We start from the raw sequence: 20843 nt of genomic DNA, 5'->3' as shown, positions 1-20843 counted from the left end.
TGAGAGAAGTGACCCAGAAGTATCTGTGTAGCAGCCACAATGAATCCAGATCATGAGCTTTATTAACTGATCAAAGTCTCTTCTTTCATCTTCTGTATCATTCAGTTTGCATTGGTAATGCCCATTATTGTAATGCTTTTTTAAGGCCAGCAAAACTTTATTTCACTTTGGGTTAGCTGGGATAAGTGATGGATGGAGGGAATTTTACTTCAGCCACAGAAATCCTAAACAGGAAGGAGGAGCAGAGTTACAGTGGATCACTATCCAGCAGGGAAACAAGGTTTATTTCAATTTCTTGGCCATGAGTGAGATTTACTGAGTGGGCAAATTAGGGAGATGACACCATCAGATCCCGAGCCCTCCATGTGTTAATCAAGAGACGGCTGCTGTGCTACATCCATAAATAATGAATAAATTAGGAGCTAAAGCTGAAAGGACAGTTTATTTGTACCATCTTCACGTGAACACATTCAAGAACATCACAGATGAAGAAACATTAAAAAACTTCCACACTACATAAAGCAAGAAAAATAGTTTTTCTTTCAGGTGGTTTCAGAAAAACAGAAACATCAAACATCTCCAAGACTCTCTTTGAAAGAACTAAAAACCTTTGTTCTCATGGTCCAATCATGAGTGAACTCCCCGATGAAGCCTTGTGTGCTAAAACATGTCAGAGTTTTAAAGGTTAAACATGAGTTTCCAAAACGTTTTGCTGGAGAACAATGAACTATTTGACTGAGTTTCAATCATTTACAGACGAGCAAAACCAGGACAGAGAAAAAAGGACAAAACTGACTCAGTAAAAAACAGAAAAGAAGATCCCATGTAGATCTGTATTATGTAGAAGTTCAGCCCAGCAACCAGTTCAGTTCAACACAAGTTTAAATGATTCTATCTGAACTCTGTGGAGCCTGATCTCAAGCTTTTTGAGTCTGACACAGAAACCAGAGGATCTTTCTGTGTCTTCAGATTCACTGTGATCCAGTGATGGGAGTGATTTCAGCCCTGAGTGATCGCGCTGATGTTTGCACAGAGCAGACAATGAGGTGAATGTTTGGGCACATTGGTAACAGTGAAACAGTTTATTAGTAACGTGGGATCGTTTGTGTGCAGAGTATGAACTGAGATTCCTGAAGCTCTTGTCACACTGGTCACAGCTGTAGTTTCCTTCCATGTGTGCACGTTCATGAATGTTACGACTACCTGACCGTGAGAAGCTTCTCTCACAGTGTCTGCACTTGTGTGGTTTCTCTCCTGTGTGGACTCGTTTGTGTGTTTTAAGCTTCCATGCAGTGGTGAAGGATGACCCACACTGATCACAGAGGTGCTTTTTAACCCCACTGTGAATCAGTTCATGTCGTTTTAACTCACTTGTTGTGGTGAAGCTTCTCCCACATTCTTTGCAGTATTTCAGTTTGTCTCCAGTGTGTCTACGTTGATGTACTTTTAGGGTCTTTTGCTGACTGAAAGTTTTTCCACAGAGGTCACAATGAAAGTCTTTCCCACCACCACAGTGATGACAGGGTTGAGAACTGGATCCATCTGTGTCGCTCTGCTTCTAAACAAAGACACAAAGACAGTGTAAGTCAGTCCTTCAACATTTGTATCCTGAACGTCGCCTGAAATAAAGAGCATCTCTGCAGACGTCCAACTACATTTGACTGTTTCAGTTAACACACTCAGTTTACTGGGCTGCAATAACTACAATACTACCACCATAATACTACAGTAATACTAAAATCATAACTGAAAGGAAAATCTGAATAATCACTCAGAGCTGCTTTTCCATGCAGTAGAATTGCTAACATGCTAACACAGTTTAATGAGCAGAGTTGTTCCAAACAGTCAGGCTAAAATGACAAGATAACAATATAAATACATACCTCACAGTAGCTGCACTTGTAGAGTCTCTTTCTGGTGTGGATCTGTTGGTGTTCTCTCAGGTGCTGTGGAGTTTTAAAAGTCTTCTCACACAGGTCACATCGATAAGGTCTCTCCTCAGTGTGGGTAAACATGTGTCGTTGTAACTGTGCGTCTGTTGTAAAGTATTTGCCACACTGTTCACAGCAGTACACATCATGTCTGGTGTGAATGCGTAGGTGTGTATTTCGGTTCCTTCTCTGGCTGAAAGTTTTTCCACAGATGTCACAGCTGTATGCCTTAATTCCAGAGTGGGTAACTAGATGCTTCTGTAAGGTGCTACTGTCAGTAAAAGCTCTGCCACACTGATCACAGCTGTACGCTTTAACTCCACTGTGGATGAGTTGGTGTTGTTTTAGGTAACGCTTCAAGGAAAAAGACTTTCCACACAAGTCACAGCTGAACGGTCTCTCTCCAGTGTGGATGACCTGATGCTGTTTTAGTGAAGCCTTCTCAGTAAAACCCATCCCACACTCGTCACAGCTGTATGCCTTAATTCCAGAGTGGGTAACTTGATGCCTCTGTAAGCTGCTACTGTGAGTAAAAGCTCTGCCACACTGATCACAGCTGTATGCCTTAATTCCAGAGTGGGTAACTAGATGCCTCTGTAAGTGGCTACTGCGAGTAAAAGCTCTGCCACACTGATCACAGCTGTACGCTTTAACTCCACTGTGGATGAGTTTGTGTGTTTTAGGCAACGCTTCCAGGAAAAAGACTTTCCACACAAGTCACAGCTGAACGGTCTCTCTCCAGTGTGGATGACCTGATGCCGTTTTAGTTTAGCCCTCAGAGTAAAAGCCTTCCCACACTCGTCACAGGTGTGTTTTTTCTCTCCCTTTCTTCTGTGAGGTTTGTCGGCCTCCTGAGAGCGCTGACTTCTGGCTCCATGTTGGTCCTGCAGTGACAGAGATACAAACAGAGGCAGTGAGTGAAATGCAGTCGTGGAACAAACTCAACCTTCAAACTCCATTAACACTAGTTTTAAACCTGAAGGTGGAGCGTGGCACCAAACACCTTAAAGGTCTCTTATCCCCACCTGCTGGTAGTTCTAACACATTACATCCAACCTGCTGTTAAAGATAATTCATGACTGTTCAAACACTAAACACACACACACACACACACACTTTTATAATTTAGATTATTTTGTTGTTTCCTATTACATATTTCTATAATTTGTATAGATTTATACAGAATTATTCAGTGATAATAAATCCTATGTTTGTTTATTCTAAAGGAACCCCGTTAGCTTCCACAACAGATGTTGCTCGTCTTCCGTCAAATACTCACATAAAATATTACACAATAAAGTGGATTCAAGATATCCACATAATTTCACTCTTACATCCACAGTGAGGTTTCACAATTGTTCAAATATAAGCAATCAATAATAATAATAATAATATCAATAACATTGAGGCACATTACACAAATTTCAAAAACAAATCATGTCTTACAATATTTACAACAACTAAAAGCTCTGTAAATCGGCTTTTAAGTGTTCATTGAAGTTTTGAATAATTCTCTAATTTTTTAAGGCAACTTATTCCACTTAAAAGTTGCTCTAAATGTAACAGTTTTACAAAACGTTACTTTTAACTCGAGCATTTACTAAATTGCAGCTTGTTGAAAACTGTGTAATATGATGATGTATTTCATCTGGATACTGCAGCTGAGCAGAATAAATGTGGTGTGTTTAACAGAATTGCTTTCTTTAGAACTACAAGTAAGCCATAGAATATTTTAGCCTGTACAGGAAGCCAAGAAAGGTTATTATGCATTTTATCAATATTAGTATAGTATGAACATCTTCACACTAATCTGGACGCCTTATTCTGGACTAACTGAAGTCTGTTAAGATCTGTCTTATTAGCTGCTGACCAAATGATTGAACAATACTCCAGATGAGACATTACTAGTGCATTAATGACATCTTTCATAATGAAGAAGTGATACACAAAGAGCATTTCATAGCCATAGCTATGCCTTGTCGGCAGAGTTATGTGACATTAGTGATGTTTGTACTTTCAGCGTTAACTTGGTTTTAAAGCCTTTAAAATATACGCCGTTCAATAGTCGACTTTAATCTGACAGAGAATGTGATGATTTTGTGGATAATTAAAGTCAGTCATATATCCACAAACACAACAAGCTGAAAGTCAGCGATGCTGCTCGGTTTGCAGTCCTGAACATCACGGCACAAGCAGGATCCACTGCACTGTTAATGTTAGCTGTGTTATATTGCTGCCTCTGTTCGGTGGTGTCGAGCCAAACGCACTTTAACGTGTGTTTGAACGAGCTGACGGTTCACTCGTTAAGCTGAAAGAAAGATGCTTTAATCACAGCAGTCACACATGTGTCCACTGCACCATCTGGAACTCTTCTTGTTTACACTCGTAATAACACAAACACTAAATCCTGCTTCTCTGGTGCTGTTGTGTAGCAGTGTGTACACCTGAGACTGTCACCTGTCTGTCTGTCCTGCACTCTCTCTCTGTTTCTTTCTCTCTGATTGTGGAATAAAAGTATGAACATGTGTTTATAAGTTACACTTGTGTTTGAATCCTGCAGCTTATCACACATTTGATTTCCATGTGTGACGACTGCAAGTGTCCAGAGTGAGAACAGACTGAGGGACCCACTGCTGCACATCATCTGTGAGGCATTGCAGCCCTGATGAATCAGTCTTATTAGGTAATGTTCAAATAATGTGATCATCCCAGTGTTTTCAGTGTGGGAGAAAGTACTCAGGGCCTTCAAGTTACACACTATGAAAGGCAGCAACAAGTTTAATGTTCAGAAACCTTAAGTCTGTATCAGCAGCAAAATGGAGCTAAAAATAAATGTTGGTTTCAGTTCTATGAAGCTTTGAGTATTTTGGATCAGTAGCTGCTGTGTTTGTTGCATCATATTGCTGTAACTGTTTATATGCTTTATATATTCTGAGCTAAGCTGATCTATAGTGTTACATCATATTCTATAAGGATGTTATGTGTTTGTAGACTTTCTGCCCAGTTTGACCCATTTAGCAGAAGTCAGCCTGTTTAAGGCTCTGATATCTATTCTGTATGACTTAAAGCAGTTATGACATGGTCTGATTTTCTCACCCAATAAAGGAATATTTCATATATCAGTCTACTCTTCATTCTATCAGACACAGTTATCACACCACAGTTATCACCCCACTTCCCCTGCCGGTGGCGGACTCCCTCGGGTGTCGGTGCGTTGGTGGTTCTTTGTATCTGGGGGTGGGCGTCCGGGTACACACCGGCTCACTCCTTGGCGGCCGCTTATTGGGGCTCGCTCGGGCCATTTCAGAGGTGGGGTGCCCCCGGCCTCTCGGCCTGGGGCTCAGTCACTCAGGCACAACTGGCTGCCGGCGGAGCTCACGGGCGCGTCACTGCAACTCCCCCTGGCTTCTGCTCCGCGGCTGCTGAATGAGCCCTCATCTGGGACTCTCCTTAGCTCTTACTGGGACAGTGGCACAGCTTCCCCTCTGTGGGTCTTCCTTGGTCTCTTGTGTTCTGGGGGCCTCTGGATGTCTGGAGTTTTGATCTCCTCCATACCTGCTTGATACCATAAAGGACAGGGCTGTGGCCCCCCCACACTCCCTAGCAGATCATTACATGGAGAAACCTTTGGAATGCAAGCATGCTGATCCACACAGGTATGCACACAGGTGTACACATGGGTATTCACAGACGCGGACTACAGCTTTCTTGGCTGCTGCCTCAAAGCACACTGTGCGCTGTCTATCTTGAGTGTTGCACAATATCGTTTATTATTTAGTAACTATTGATATCTATGACTAGCTAGTTTATTGTGATGGTGCTTTTTTTTTCTATTATTATGTTGCTCTTTGTTGTTTGCTGTCTCCTCTGTTTTTTTTTTCTCCATACAGGTGACCCAGGAGTTTTTTTTGTTTGTTTTTTGTTTGTTTTTTTTCTCTCTTCCCCCCCTTCTCACCGTCTCTTCTCCCCTTTGGTTTTCTTTCTTTCTCTCCCCCTCTTTCTTTCATTCTTTCCCCCTGTCCTATCCCACAGTTATGTCTGTCCCGTTTGCAACTGAAAATAAAATAGATTCATAATTATAATAAAGGTCAATCAAATGGACCAATATGGCAAGGCCATGAAATTCAAATTCAAATTTTATTTGTCACGTACACAGTCATACACAGTACGATATGCAGTGAAATGCTTGGACAACTGCTCGTGACCTAAAGAAAACAAAAAAAGGAAAAGGCTATGAATAAGATAGGAAATAAATATGAAAAATTAAAAAGTGTAAATTTAACTAGGAAGGAATAAAATATAAATTAAGGTTAAAAATGAAATAACTGTACAACACAAATTAGAATGAAGGGTAAATTTAACTGGGAAGAATAAGATAAAATATATAAATTAAAGTTGAAAATAAAATAACTGTACAACAAAATACACAATACACAATATAGAACTATATAAGAATGTATGAAGAAATCTAAATATAAATAAATATATACACAATAACAGCAGCTGTACAAGTATTAACTGGAAATGAAGAATATAGTGACCAGTGTTGTGCAAAACCAAAGTCCAGAAAGTCCAGTGTGTGTGTAAGAACCATATGTGTGGGTCAGTACTGTGTGGTGGTGTGATTGAGAGACCGTATCGCCTGCGGGAAGAAGCTCCTCCTCAGTCTCTCTGTGTTGGTCTTCAGGGAGCGGAATCGCTTTCCTGACCTCAGCAGAGAGAACAGTCTGTTGTTGGGATGGCTGAGGTCCTTCACGATCTTCCTGGCCTTGGTCCAGCACCGCCTGCTGTAGATTGAGTGCAGGTCAGGGAGCTCGGAGCGGATGGTGCGCTCAGCTGACCGCACAACCCTCTGTAGAGCTCGTCTGTCCTGCATGGTGCTGTTCCCGAACCAGGTTAAGATGTTTCCCGTCAGGATGCTCTCTATGGTGCACGAGTAAAAGTTCCTGAGCACCTTGGAGGGCAGTTGGAAGTCTCTCAAGCGTCTGAGGTGGTAGAGACGCTGTCGGGCCTTTTTCACCACGGTGTTGATGTGACAGGACCATGACAGGTCCTGCGTGATGTGAACTCCGAGGTATTTGAAGCTGTCCACTCTCTCCACTGGGCACTCGTTGATGACGGGGGTCTGGTAGTTCCTCTCCTGCTTAGTGCTGAAGTCCACTATCAGCTCCTTTGTCTTACTGACGTTTAGAAGGAGGTTGTTCCTCTGGCACCAGTTCTCCAGATTCCTAATCTCCTTCAGGTAGGCCGTCTCGTTGTTATCAGACATCAGGCCCACCACGACGGTGTCGTCAGCAAACTTGATGATGGTGGTGGAGCTGGTAGTGGCCACACAGTCATATGTGTACAAAGAGTACAGCAGGGGGCTCAGAACACACCCCTGGGGGGCTCCAGTGCTGAGAGTGGTGGAGGCTGAGACATGTCCGCCCATCCTTACTGCCTGTGGTCTGCCAGTTAGGAAGTTGGAGATCCACTGACACATAGATGAGCTGAGTCCCAGATGCTCCAGCTTGGTGGTGAGTGTGGAGGGAATTATGGTGTTAAATGCAGAGCTGTAGTCTATGAAGAGCATTTTAACATAATTCCCCCTTCTAGTGTCCAAGTGAGTGAGTGATGTGTGGAGGAGATGAGAGATGGCATCGTCTGTGGAACGATTTGGACGGTAAGCGAACTGTAGTGGGTCCAGTGTGTCTGGTAGTGAAGAAATGATGAAGTCTCTGACCAGGCGTTCAAAGCACTTCATCACTACTGAGGTGAGGGCTACAGGGCGATAGTCATTGAGAGAAGCAGGGTGGGGTTTCTTCGGGACAGGAACAATGATGGACTCTTTGAAGCATGTGGGGATCACCGACTGAGATAAAGAGATGTTGAATATCTCAGTGAACACAGGAGCTAGCTGGTATGCGCAGTCTCTGGGGATACGACCTGGGATGCCGTCTGGTCCTGCTGCTTTCCTGGTGTTCACTCTCTTGAAGGCTCTCCTTACTTCATGCTCGGAGATGACGAGCACGTTTCCGGTGCTGGCAGTATCTTCCTGTCTGCAGCCGTTAGCGCCGCTAACACAAGCATTGTTGGAGACCTTAGCTGCAGCCTCGAAGCGAGCATAGAAAGTGTTCAGCTCGTCTGCCAGAGTCACGGCCGCGTTCGTCATACCGGTTGTTGGTGCTTTATAGTCCGTTATTGTCCTTAGTCCCCGCCACAGGCTCCTAGAGTCACTCTGTTGGAGTTGTGACTCTAGTTTCCTCCCGTAGCGCTGCTTCGCCTCTTTCACCGCCCTCCGCACGTTATATGACGCGGCTTTGTATGGGTCCATGTCCCCCGTCGTGAGTCCCGCGTTGTAGGCAGCGGTGCGGGATCTCAGAGCATCGCGGATGGTTTTATCCACCCACGGCTTCTGGTTGGGAAACGTTGTGATAGTCTTTGTCTCCACGGTATCATCCGCTAGTTTCCCGATGAATCCCACAACCGCTTCCGTAAACACGTTGACGTCATCGTCGGAGCTGTTTCTGAACATGCCCCAGTCTGCGTCATCGAGTGCGTCCTGTAACGCGGCCACCGATTGATCCGTCCAGCGCGCGACCTTCCTCTGAACCGGAACTTCCTGTTTCAGCCTTTGTTTGTATTTTGGCATGAGGAAGATGGCGGCGTGATCAGATTTGCCAAACGGGGGGCGGGATTGTGCCTTGTAGCCGTCCTTGACCGTAGTGTAGCAGTGGTCCAGTGTCCTTTCACCCCTGGTGGGGCAGGTGATGTGTTGATAAATGTTCGGCGCTGCGCGTTTGAGGTTGGCGCTATTAAAGTCCCCCGTCACAATAAGCGCAGCGTCCCGGTGTTGTGTCTGGTGCTGTGTGAGTGCCTCATGCAGCTCGCATAAGGCGGTGACCGTGTCCGCTTGTGGTGGAATATAAACGGCACTTACGATGACCGATGTAAATTAGATAAAGGTAGATAAAAAGGACGACACATGATGGACAGTAGTTCCAGATTTGGTGTGCAGGAGCGTGTGAGAGGAACAACGTTCGCACTGTTGCACCAGTTGTTGTTCACCATTAAACACACGCCGCCTCCCCTTGACTTCCCCGAGTCCCGTGTCCTGTCCATGCGGTGAACCGAGAAGAACTCGGCCGGCTGGATGGCGTGGTCCGGCACCTCTGGGTTCAGCCATGTCTCGGTGAAGCAGAGGAGATTGCAGTCCCGAATGTCTCTCTGGAACTTTATCCTGGCCCTGAGGTCGTCAAGCTTGTTCTCCAGTGACTGGACGTTGGCGAGCAGGATGCTAGGCAGAGGTGTGCACGAGCTCTCAGCCTGTTCCTGACGCCGGCTCGCTTCCCTCTAGGCCGCCGCCGCTTCCCTTTGTTCTCCCTCGAGATCTCACTCGGCCAGCTCGGATCCGGAGTTAAAAACATCGAATTGTGAGTACATTGTAAACCAATAGAAACAAGAGTGTCACTGTCATACCTAATGTACCCAATGGTGATGATTTTGCCGATTTAGAAACGCTGAAAACTAACTTAAAAAAACAAAGACAAAGAAAAAGTGGTCGGAGCAGTCGTGACGGCAGCCGACCTCACCGGCGCCATCTTAATTCAATGATGATCCACTTGGTAAAATAAATCCGCTTGGCATCTTTCTTGGCCTCAAGACAACAATTCTGATGGCTATAGATCCAAACGGGACAAAAAAAAAGAAAAAAAAGAAGACAGTTATCACAGCTCCTACGTTTGCTTTTTACACATACCGTATTTTCACGACCATAAGGCGCACTTAAAAGTCTTAGATTTTCTTCAAAAAGTACGGCGCGCCCTATAGCGCAGTGCGCCCTACTATAGCGCAGTGCGCCCTATACCTGTTCTTTTATACCTGTATAAAAGAACAGGTATGTGCATTATGCAGAACATCGTTGTTTTAACAACCCTGAAAATGCCAAAGAGACACGCTTGCGAAGCACAGTTTAAACTGAAGGCCATCAGCTACGCGGAGGAACATGGAAATCGAGCAGCGGCGAGAGAATTTAAGATTAACAAATCGATGGTTTGCAAATGGAGGAAGCTAGAAAACAAGCTCCGGCAGGTCAAGAAAACGCAGCTGAGTTTCCGCGGACATAAGGCGAGGAGGCCCGAGTTGGAGGAAAGACTCGAGCGGTGGATCATCGAGCAAAGAACGAGCGGGAGAAGCGTTTCGACGGTCACCATTCGGCTAAAAGCAGTTTCACTAGCTGAAGAGATGAACATTGAACATTTCCAAGGAGGCCCGTCTTGGTGCTTTCGTTTGATGAAACGGTGCCATTTTTCCATCCGGACCAGGACTACGGTAGCGCAGCAACTTCCAGCGGATTATAAGGAAAAGCTGGCCATCTTCTGCTCCTACTGCAGCAAACACATCGGCGACAAACACATCCAGCCCAGCCACATCACAAACATGGACGAGGTCCCGCTCACTTTTGACATCCCGGTGAGTCACACTGTGGAGAAGAAGGGGACCAGCACGGTAGCGATACGCACAACGGGGTATGAAAAGTCTTCTTTTACTGTTGTGCTTGGCTGCCATGCTAATGGACAGAAACTGCCGCCTATGGTGATTTTTAAGCGAAAGACTTTGCCTAAAGAGAAGTTTCCAGCAGGAATCATCATTAAGGCAAATGAAAAGGGCTGGATGGATGAGGAAATGATGAAAGACTGGCTGAGGGAGGTGTATGTAAGGAGACCAGGTGGTTTTTTCCACGCATCACCATCGCTGTTGATCTGTGACTCTATGCGTGCCCACCTCACAGCCGATGTGAAAAAACTAGTGAAACAAATGAACTGTGAGCTTGCTGTCATTCCGGGAGGCCTGACAAAGGAACTCCAACCGCTGGACATCGGTGTGAACCGCCCGCTCAAAGTAAGGCTGCGAGCGGCCTGGGAGCGATGGATGACCGATGGAGACCACAGTTTCACCAAGAGTGGAAGGCAGCACCGGGCGAGTTACGCCACAATTTGCCAATGGATTGTAGATGCTTGGGCTAACATGGCTGCTGGCTCTGTTGTTCGAGCTTTCGCAAAAGCCGGCATCGTTTCCGAGGAGCCGCACGGCACGGAAAGTGACTCTGACAGTGAAGAAAGTGAACCTGGCATGTTTGATGGAGATTTAGCGCAGCTGTTCAATTCAGACACAGAGGATGAGGACTTCGATGGGTTTGATTGATGATAAAAATGTGAGTACCAAACTTTGTTTTGCTCCTGCTTTATTTTTAAATACGCACACTTGTATGCTTGTGTGTTGTTGATGATGACGATTACTGGTAATAAAAATGTGAGTACCGAACTCAGGTTTGCTCCTGCTTTATTTTTAAATACGCATACGGTACTTGTATGCGCCCTATGATCCAGTGCGCCTTATGTGTGTGTTAAATACAGTAAAGGCACACATAACTGAGACATGATACATAGATATGATACATCTGTATACACACTGTCACAGATACTTGTCTGTGAGTGAAGTGATTAATATGATAACTATGATATTGGCCATATCATATTTACACTGACTTTAGTCTCATGAACAACATCAGCTAATTGTTATTTACAGCTAATCTTAAACGACTGTTCAGCACAGAAATGAAGCCCAACAATCATGTTTCACAGTCCTGTGGTCTCAGCCTCAGATACTCATCAAATCACACAGAGCTCATGTAGAAACAAATGAACTAAATATGTTCTCCTTCATTTCTGTCAAACAAAGCTGTATGAAACGTTTCCAGCTGTTAGTATCATGGTTGCTAGGCAACCTGGGCAGCGCGACGGAGGCTAGACGTCCCATTTCACGAGCCTACGAGCCTCGCACTTCGGCCTTAGCGGTCTTTGAGTACGCGGCCCTTGAGGACTTTAAAGCTGCAGAACCTGAATCGGGATACAGCCATGATGATCTCCAGCCTCGTGCTCGCCAACATTCTCACCTGAGTTAAGAAGACGATCACTGAAATGGTCTCAGCAGGTCCTTTGATGACAGCAATGAAATGCAGTGGTAAGGCTTTTTGGGGATTAAGTTCGTTTTCATGGCAAAGAAGGACGATGCAGTTCATCTGATCACTCCTCATAACATTCTGGAGTGCAGGCAAAATGCTATTATAAAAACTTAAGCAGCAACTTCTCCAGGTTCCAATATTTATGCAATTCTCAAACCTTTTGGCCACGACTGTATAACCTCTTCTGAAGTTTAGTGGATATTATACATGGTTATGCTCAGGATGTGTCGGCCAGTTTCCACTGGAAACGCCTTTTGGTTAAACTGTCAGCGAGGAATTTGCATTTGCACTGTTACATTTTTATATAACTTTAATGCACATAAACAACAGCTGCTTGTTTCAGTGAAAATACATTGATGGGTTTTTAATAAAGTTGTGCAGCTGTAAAGTATTTTGTCTGGTGTCAATTCTATCGTCAGCTACATCGTTATGGCAAATGTTCAAATGTATATGGTGATAAATATCTTTGGTCATATGGTCCTGCTCTGTCTGTCACCTTCTGTGTTGAGCTCATTGTTTCCTCTGTAGTGGCTGAGCTGAGTCCAAGTAGCTGAAAATGTTCCTCTGCTGCTCCGTCAGACTCTCCTCCTCCTGCTGATCAGCTGGGACACAAAACAGATCTTTGTTAGGCTCCACACTGCACTGAAGAGTCAAAGTGTCTCATATGTTCATCTGACAAGTAAAAGAACACATTTTTGTTTCCCGAGGTGGGCAACTTGTTGGAAACAAACACAAAAGCTTTGAGCACTGATACCTGCCATTGCTGGCATTGAAAGATGCAACGCCAGCAATGTGGATTGGTTTGAGTCTTGACAATCCACATTGCTGCCATCTTTCAATATGTTTGAATGCACCAGTGTAAGTGCAGCCACTCAGACTCAATGTGTTCATAGAAACAGGTGCAGATGTGTCACGAGTTCATCCAGCAGTAGCTATGGCACTTGGCCACAGGGGGCAGCAGTGGACTGACCTGCATTTGAGACTGCTCCAGCTGCTCTGTGACAGTCAGTAGATCTGCTACAAATTGCAGATCACATGCAAGTTTTGGAAATGACATTATAAATATTCCTAACTTAGCCACGGCAGCCATGTTGATGTATTACCTATATTGGCTGAAAATGTTCATTTGCAGAGAAAAGACACAGGCAGACTGTGCTTACAGGATGTTACATGTTATTATGTGATGTTACTGAAATCATCATGAATAACAGGAGTGGTGATTCCTGTAACTTTGTGTATATAATTTGGCATTTCTTACTGATGCAGGCCAAAAATAAATACATAAACTGAGCACCTGATGGCTTTGAACTTTTGTTGTCCATCTTCCATTGGTTTGAATTTTGCGCTCCAGTACAAACACAAATCCCCCAACCCGAGGATCAGCACAATTAACCTAACAGACCTACACCTTAGTTCACAGATTCACTTTGTCTAAGGTTGATTTCTGGGATTTCACACAACCCAGGATTCAGATCGTGAATCCATGATGGGCTTGGATTTACATCATTATAAATGAAATGTGCTCTACTTGGAAGCAGCCGGCCCCGCCCCTTTTGACGGGTTGTGTGAGACTTTAAATCATCAAACTGTAAATTATAAATTAAATTGTTATTGATCCTTTACCCCGAGTCCTAAAGTGTAGATTTATTTTCTTACTCTTCTTATATTTATTGTTTGTTTACTTGCACCGCTGTAACTGCAGCCTCGTCGTCTCGTCTCTCTATCCGGTTGTTCAGTGATGACAAGACGAATCCTACTTCCGGGCGTTTAATATGGCTTTTATGTTGTTAACATGTTTAATGCTATGTATTTTCTTATATTTGATCTCAAAAAGCTCCTAAAACAGTCAGTGATCTCTGTTGACCTCCCTCGGCTTTTATTACCGCTAATCATTTATTTAAGCTCAGTTTTTAAAACCTTAGGATGTAACTACAGCCCAGCCCATGCAGCAGTATATGAATGACTAACCTCGTATTGTGGATGGATTATCTCAGTTGTTCTCCTGGCTGAAGTTTGGTCCTTTTACAGCATCCTGCCATGCGATTACATTTGTTCCTGACCACCGAGAACACTCACGTTAACTTTTATCGAGTGGAAAAAAAGTTATCTTGTTTATATTATGCTAACATAGCAGTGTCGCTAGCGGTCACGTAGCACATCATTATATATCAGCTAGCCCAACTTCAGTAACCCTACAAACGTCACTGCTGTTTAGTTTTCTGTCTTCATTTATGCTGGAAGTGATAACAGAGCTGTACGTTTGAATTTGTTTCCAAAACCCCGCAGTCAGGACATGCTATATTGTATTTAGATAGAAGCTAGCGAGCTAACTTCCTGCTAACTTCTAACTCCGTTAAATGTCATAAATTCCGTTTTCATGGATGCCTGGATGTTAAACTCAATTGTTACACCTGGTAGAGCAGAACGCTGATCATTTTATTAAAGATGAAAGACTTTAGACAGTTTTTCAACTCTCAGTAATGCCACAGTGATCGTTTGATATATGGACCTGCAGCGGAGTTTAGGCCCAGACACGGCTAGTGACGTCAGACTGAACAACCGGATATGCTGGACTGTCTGTAGCGGAGATGACAATAAAGTTTATGTCTGTGAAGGTTCTCAGTCATCCAGGTCATCGTAGTCAAAGGAGCTTGCATAGAAAAGCGTCTGGACTTCTTTAAGTTACTTGAAGACGTTTCACCTCTCATCCGAGAAGCTTCTTCAGTTCTAAGGTCAAATGGTGGAGAGTCCCAGATATAAACCTAGTGGGAGTGACCCCCCACAGAGGGACAAAAGAAGAAGCTTCTCGGATGAGAGGTGAAACGTCTTCAAGTAACTTAAAGAAGTCCAGACGCTTTTCTATGCAAGCTCCTTTGACAATAAAGTTTACTTTGACTTCAGCAGCGCGCAGGCGCACCGAGGGCTCTCGCGCTCACTTTATATAATTTAGAAAAAACATCGGTGCAGATTATAAGTCTGTATCATAATATCTGTTTGTTGTGTTGTTTTTATTTTGTTTTGCGAGTTGGTTATTAGATGCCGCTGCAGCCAGCCAGAGACTCCCCGCCATAATAAACTACGTATTCTCTTATTGCTGTTACCAAGTTCCTGTGAAAAGCAGATTTTTCCCACTGCTGACTCAGCTGGATCAGGGAGAGTGACTGAGGCAGATATTGAGCTGTCAGTGTTTTTATATAACATTAAAGTCCCTGAGGGTATGGCACCAAGCACCATTGAGAATTCCCCAACACTGTTTGACAAGTTTGACGAGCATCTTGACTTTTGGTCTTTGGATGTTAACAGTCCTGGGCATGTGACTTCTTGTTTAACAGAAATGTTACAGAGAGCATTTGCAGTGCAGCCTTTAATTGCTAGTAATTCACATTTTTTTAGATTTCGACATAAAGCAGATGCCTCAGAGAAATCACTAATAACACTAAGGGCTGGACGGATTTGATTTGCATTCTTCAAGAAGAGTGTGGTGTCATCAGCTAGCTGGCTGATGATGAGCTCCTTATCAGCTGTGCTGATTCCTTGTATAACAGGTCAAATCTCGGGGTGGAGTCTTAATCATTTTAATTGAGCTATTGCCATTCGTGTACAAGGTTTTGATAGCTTTACAGAAAAATGCCAAATTTTTCCAAAAAGTGGAAAATAAATTGATGTTCAATTGTATCAAAAGCCTTTTAAAAATCCAGGAAGAGAATGAAGCTATAGTCAGATACCAAATCAGAGTAATCAAGTAGATCTAAAACCAGTCTCATGTTCTTAGAAAGGTGTCTGTTTCTCATAAAGCCTGATTGTGTCTCATCGATAATTGTGTCCAAGAACTCTTTCATTCTGTTAGCAAGTACTAAAGCCATAATCTCATAGTCATCATTGAGCAGACAGATGGGTCTCCAATTATCAATAAGAAGTAAGTCTTTGTTTGGCTTTGGAATAAGTGTTATGAGACCCTGAGTAAGAGTAGGAGGGAGGATGTTATTCTCTACACTTCCTATGAAAAGCTGCAGTAAGAACGGAGCCAGGAGATTAGAAAATGATTCATAAAACTCTGCAGTTAAACCATCTGTGCCGGGAGATTTGTTGGCCTTAAGTGCAGAAATAGGATTACAAACGTCCTCCACAGTCAGAGGGCTGTCACAGTGACTTCTATCTTCCACAACAATAGTTTTTAGGTTTTTAATATTATTGAGAAACAGCGTTGAGACATATATATATATATATATATATATATATATATATATATATTCTACTTTTCTAAATGATTGACTATTTCAATGGAGAACCTAAATGACACGGACCCGTGTTTGTTATTACATATCTCTATTTTGAATGTGACAAGTCTATCATTGCCTGTTATTCATAGGTATTAACAGAGTTTTTGGCCTTTTTTCCCTCTATAACAGTTAATTGACTCTTTACAGTGGCCTGCTATGGTTAATAATAACATGTTCAGTCATGAGTGAAATCAAAGCTTTTCTTCACTTTAGCATTTAACATTCCCAACAATATAATGTGATACCTTAATTAAAACACAGCTAATAAAACACAATTTTCTTAATGCAAACATCAGTGACTCAACATTAGCAACCAAAGGGTTCAGTCTGCAGCTCACACTCATGTGAAGCTACAGCCTCCCCCTTTAGTCTCTGTCATCCTTCTGCTCCTGCACAAACAAAGCAAGACAAAACCTCCACCCTTCTTCTACAGGCTGGGTGAATTGTTGTGGACATTCACTAATCCTAAAGTCGGCACCGTTTTTGTCTCAGTATCAAGTCAGTTAAACTTTTAGTCGTCAGTCCGTCACAGTCCAGTCACATGCATACATCCACACACATTCATACCAGATATTGCTGATAATGGAGTCTCACGCGCAGCCTATTCGAGCCTCCATCACCAGCAAGATGATGTCATCATTTTAAAGGAAAACAGCTCCTTGTTTTTGGACTGGATTGACTCGCTGCAATCCTTTTAGGCTCAGGACTTCTCATGTGATCAATGTCACATATAAGTGAATTTCTCCGAAGCTCATTATAATCATGGAGAAAAACACTTTGCGACTGTTTCCAGTAAGAATATTTTATAGCGCTTTAAAGTTCAACCTCTCAGGTCTGGATTAAAGAGCTGATTTGTTAAATCGGGAACTCACAAAATACAAAAAATATCACCAGCGGTGGATCACACCTCTCAGATGTTCTTATCTCAGTGCACTGTAACAAAAGCACAAACAAACGCAACCAATAAAATACTAATAAAGTAACAAATACTGGGGCCCATTGCAAACATGTCCAAGCATAAAACCATCTTTCTCTCTCTTAGAGAAAGAAAACAATCCAAACCTCACTGATAAAATCAACCTAGTGTCACGCAAAACCCAAAAATCAACCAAAACTTCACCAGAAAGTTTTCCTCCCTCCCGGGACAATATTGTGCAGGAATACAGGCACCGTAACTCCTTTTGCACTGACAAAAACATGTTGGATTTACTTGATTCAATAGTGGACACTGGTTGCACACAAAGGTTTTGCTTTGGCAGAAACTTAAACAACTGAGTTAAATCAACACAACCTTTTCATATTCAGTAAAGCTGCATGTTGTGTTCATAAAACACGATTGAAACATGTTCAGATGGAGTAAGTTGAGCTCCTGGAACATTTTAATCCTTCAATTGAAATTGAATGGGTCTACAACAACTACCATCCTCCTATCTCTATCCTGGTAGCAGCAGGGCTGGGAAATAACCCTGAAGTGATAGGTTACCAGGCAGGGTACACCCTGGACAGCTCACCAGTCTATCAGATAGAAACACACAGCCGTTTACATTCATGGATAATTTAGCCCAGGACCTTCTTACTGTGGAGCAACAGCACTAACCAGCATGCCAACAATGGAGGAAATACAGGAAAGCTATGATTTCCTGTATTTGAGGCAGAATTCTTTTGTTCTTGCCCTTGACAGGTTAATCCACAATAAATAGCAACAGCATGCACGTGGTGTGTGTGTCGTTGTCTGCCTCTTATAACTCCAGTGATTTTCCTGTAGTTTGAAATCTTATGCGGTGTTGACACAATAATTTGTTGTAAACCAGGAAATTCCCAACTGTGGTAGAAAGCACAGCTTAGCCTGAGCAAATGTTCAAAGAAAAGTCGTCACTTCCTGATTTCTGCTTCACTGATAAATATTGTCACACTGGGGTTTTTGCAAATGATATCAGTGAGCACTGTGTGGCAGCTGGAGTCAGACAACTGAAGCTCCCACAATCAAGACCACAAACAGCTTTCAAAGGAGATTTGAAGCTTTTCTGGCAGCAAGCTTCATGATTTATGGGACTGGAACTGGAACAGAAACTACCTGATCACCAATGGTGAGCTGGCATGGAATTATTTTTATGACATTTTATCAAAGTTATAAATAAGCATGCCCATTAACACATAGTGAGTGAGCATGTTGTCTTCCCACGCAGTGAACAGCGGACGCTAATGTTTTTGTCACTTTTTACAGAGTCAAACTCAAAGTAAGGTCAGTGCTTCCACGCTTTAAACGCTGCACGCTCACACTCTCTCCACACTCGATAGATTATCCATTGTTCATCTGCACACAGCTGCGGTTTTAGTAACGCAGTAACGCAGCGTGCTTACGGCAAAGTAACAGTAATCTAATTACCTTTTTTGCAATAGTAATCCCTCACTTTACTCGTTTCTTGAAAAAAGTAATCGGATTACTGCCCATCTCTGGTCGGAGCTGTGCACTTGTGGGTTCCACCTTGTGTACACGTTTATCTTTGCTGTGTGTACTTGTACCTCTGAGTGGAAGCTGAACTCTTGAGTTCGAGTATCGAAGCATCAGCTGTGACGTTAAAGTCCAAACAGCTCGTTCATTTGACGTGCAAATGAACGAAGGTAACGCCGTTTTCATGTGGATGTGTCACTGAGACACTTTCCACATCCACAGCTCACAAAATGGGAAAACTATAGAAGTATAACAATGAAGAAGTTACTATGTTACGGGTCCCAAGGATGAAGACCTCGATGACAAATATGTTACCTGTAAAAGCAGGTGAAGAGCAGAGTAAGGAAGACACGATGCGTCTCTGCTTTCCTCCAGAACGTGTCTGAGTCTGATTTATTTCACACAAATAAATGCTATAAAACACTAAACATGAGCTTTCAATATACTGTTCAGCTGGTTCCTCATTCACATCAATGACATTTACTTATTTCACAACATCAGTGAAATATACTCTTTTTAACTGCTTCAGTTTCTCAAGTTCACACTTCTTTCCATAACAGCTACATCCTTTTATCATATCAATAAACACATCACATTGTCTTCTGCAGTGTCTTACTGGCTAAACAGTTCTATTCAATAACAGCATTGGTAAATACATTACATTTGTTCCCTCCAGTAATTTACTGGCAAAATCACTATTTAGTGCATCATGAAACACAGCTTGTTGAATCAACCCATGAATGCCTCTGTTAGCTACACAGAGTTGCTCAGAGTGCTTGTGTTACACTAGCTAATCTACTCAGTCACTTTAACAGAACTATTAACATTCACATCTCACAGAACTGATTTGATTGGAGCATTACAACACGTTTGCACAGAGCATAGGAGCGCACTGACTCTGCTTCACGAGCGCTCCACCTAACGAGCGGGCTCGCGGTGCGGTCGCGCGGGACACTCCTCTGGTTTTCTCCCGTGTTTACATATAAATAACTTTGGCGGACCGCCTTAACTCTCCCATTCACATTAACGTGGGTAACCATGGTGACAATAAACAACATTTTCGGTGCGAGCACCGTGTACCGACCTGTAAAAGCAGGTGAAGAGCAGAGTAAGGAAGACACGATGCGTCTCTGCTTTCCTCCAGAACGTGTCTGAGGAAGCAGCGGAAGGTGGGCTCCACTTACTGCTCCCCGAAACCCCGGAGCAAGCACCAAAGTTCCGCCCTCACTGCTTTCTAACATAAAATGAATCCCTGTTACATGGATTTTCTATCCTCTTAAAGAAACTGAAAATAAATACATATAGCAATGAAAAATGTCCCGTTACATGAGTGTTTTACACAAAATAATATTCATGTGGTCATTCCCTCACAGGGGTGCCACAACTACACTGCTGTTTTGACAGAGACACAGTGTGTTTATCTAACTTGGCTGAAGCCAAAGTTCTCCAGACAAATTCAGTCTGTTTCTGCCAAGTGTGAACTCACTGGATGAGCGCCAGATACACAGAATCAAAAAGGGATAAATTACTTTTCTTATGTCATGTTCCCGTCACAAACTGGCTCAAGGAGAGGGGAAGCAGGAGTCCACAGATGAAATGTTCCTATAAATAAAGTGGAATTTATTCAAACTTTACCAAAACTTCAACACATCAAATACAAGCAGTTCAGCAGGGAGTGGATGTGTGTTGCATGTGCCAGGTGGATGCAGAGAGAGGCCAGGGCCACGTTCAAACCTGAACACGCTGCACAGTGTTTTCTTCCATTTGTTAGGGATGAATGAAATGCTTCCTTGAAAGGATGTGTGCAGTCACCAGTGGGCGTGGAAGCATGTGCGCCCTCATTTGGTGGGTGTGCAAGAAAAGTCATCCTGTCACACAGCAATGCCTACATAAATCACACCACTCTGCTTAAAATAATAATGTTTAGTGAAGCAGGTGAAGCAAAGGGCTGCTTTTAATAGGCTGGGAGACCCAGGTGTGCTGCTTTAGCTGCTGAGCCTCTTATGACAGAACAGCGGAGAGTGGTAAGAAGGGAGGAGGGGGTCTGGCTGTGTTTGTGAACGATAGATGGTGTAACTCTGGGCATTTCTCTATCAAAGAGACGCTATGCTGTAAGGACATTGAGCTTACATTACATTACATTTTATTTATGTAATGAACACATTTTGAGCTCTTAA

At 43.2% G+C, this 20843-nt stretch overlaps 2 long non-coding RNA genes across 2 annotated transcripts; both read right to left on the bottom strand.

Annotated features, from left to right (window-relative positions):
• Window positions 1-423: 423 nt before the first annotated feature.
• On the bottom strand, window positions 424-2549 carry LOC309702466. Its single transcript, XR_014275523.1, has 2 exons — window positions 1884-2549; window positions 424-1558 (listed from the first exon to the last, which is right to left on the bottom strand). It is a non-coding gene; the product is annotated as an uncharacterized lncRNA (long non-coding RNA).
• A 255-nt stretch (window positions 2550-2804) lies between these two features.
• LOC309702562 lies at window positions 2805-19267 on the bottom strand. Its single transcript, XR_014275627.1, has 4 exons — window positions 18982-19267; window positions 12431-12536; window positions 11866-11906; window positions 2805-2815 (listed from the first exon to the last, which is right to left on the bottom strand). It is a non-coding gene; the product is annotated as an uncharacterized lncRNA (long non-coding RNA).
• Between the last annotated feature and the right edge of the window lie 1576 nt (window positions 19268-20843).

The sequence above is a fragment of the Aulonocara stuartgranti genome, assembly GCF_965226115.1.
Source record: "Aulonocara stuartgranti genome assembly, chromosome: 3".
NCBI classification, from domain to species: Eukaryota; Metazoa; Chordata; class Actinopteri; order Cichliformes; family Cichlidae; genus Aulonocara; species Aulonocara stuartgranti.
Note: the sequence above shows the minus strand (reverse complement) of the source record. Positions and strands in the feature narration are given on the sequence as shown.